The sequence below is a fragment of the Halyomorpha halys genome, unplaced genomic scaffold, assembly GCF_000696795.3.
Source record: "Halyomorpha halys isolate HHAL.00 unplaced genomic scaffold, Hhal_1.1 Scaffold340.1, whole genome shotgun sequence".
Classification (NCBI taxonomy): Eukaryota; Metazoa; Arthropoda; class Insecta; order Hemiptera; family Pentatomidae; genus Halyomorpha; species Halyomorpha halys.
In genome coordinates, this window is record NW_027108009.1 from 741,201 (window position 1) to 742,557 (window position 1,357).

Below are 1,357 nucleotides of genomic sequence, written 5' to 3' on the forward strand. Positions count from 1 at the left end.
GTCAAATAGTTCTCGAGATATAGCTTTTTAAAAAGCAAAATTCCTTAAAAATCTACTGAAAGATTAGTAGTTAGTTAATTTATTTTGAGAAATCAATATCTCAGGACTATGTGACGTACAGATGTCTATTATCACTCAAATTAAAGCTAGTTTAATGGACTATAAAGAAGTTTATTTTACGAACAACTATAAATCAATTTATTTTAGCAAACTTCATGTAAACTATTACTCCTACTAAGATAAACATCATATGCTACTTTATAGTTCATTAAACTAGCTTTAATTTGAGTGCTAATAAATATCTGTACATCAAATGGTTTTTGAGATATAAATTTTTCAAAATAAATTCACTAACTAATTATCTTTCAGTACGTCCCTTGCAACATTTTTATGTAATGTTGCTTTTTAAAAAGCTATATCTCGAGAACTATTTAACGTAAATAACTCTATTAGGGCTCATATTTTAACAAATTTACTCTTCTTTAAATGACGTTCTCTTAGATTTTCTTGTGTTGTCTGACAGCAAAAAAATTAAACGTAATTTAACTTATTATGAAGTAGTTTATAATGTTTATGTTTGTGGGAGGAGTAGCTTTTATGGTATTTGTTGAATATGGATATGAAATTATTTCCGAACTACTAGAAATCAATTTACTTTAGCAAATGGCATGAAAAATACTGCTACGAAGATATAAGACGTTATCAATTACTTTATAGCACATTAAACTAGCTTTAATTTGAGTGCGAGCAGACATCTGTATATCTAATAGTTTCTGAGATATTGTTTTTCGTAAATCCAAAAAGTCTGTCCGGACAACTAGAAACAACATTTTGAAAATTTATTTGTCAAATTTCATAAAAACTCCTACGAAGATAAACGTAATAAACTACTTTACAGTACATTGAACGAGCTTTAATTTGAGTTTTGGCAGAGATCTATACTTCTTATGATTCCTGAAATATATTATTTCTTAAGTCAAATTTTTTTCCGAACAGCTAGAAATTAACATTCATAGCACATTAAACTTTAGCTTTAATTTGAGTGCTAATAGACTTCTATACGACTCATAGTTCCTAAGATAGATTTCTCACAATAAATTCACTAACTACTGATTTTTCCGTACATTTTGTATGAAACGTAGCTTTTAAAACTTTATCTCGGGTACTTTTGAACATGAACCGCTCTGTTAGGGCTCATATTTTAGTAAATTTACTCTAAACGATGTGTTCTATTAGGTTTTCTAGTGTTGTAGTTTTTACGATGTATATCTCAAGATGAATATATATGTATTTTTTGTTAACGTTTCGAGTCTCGTCTTCATTGGAGCGCGGAATGTACCGCTCGGGAGTCTTTCTT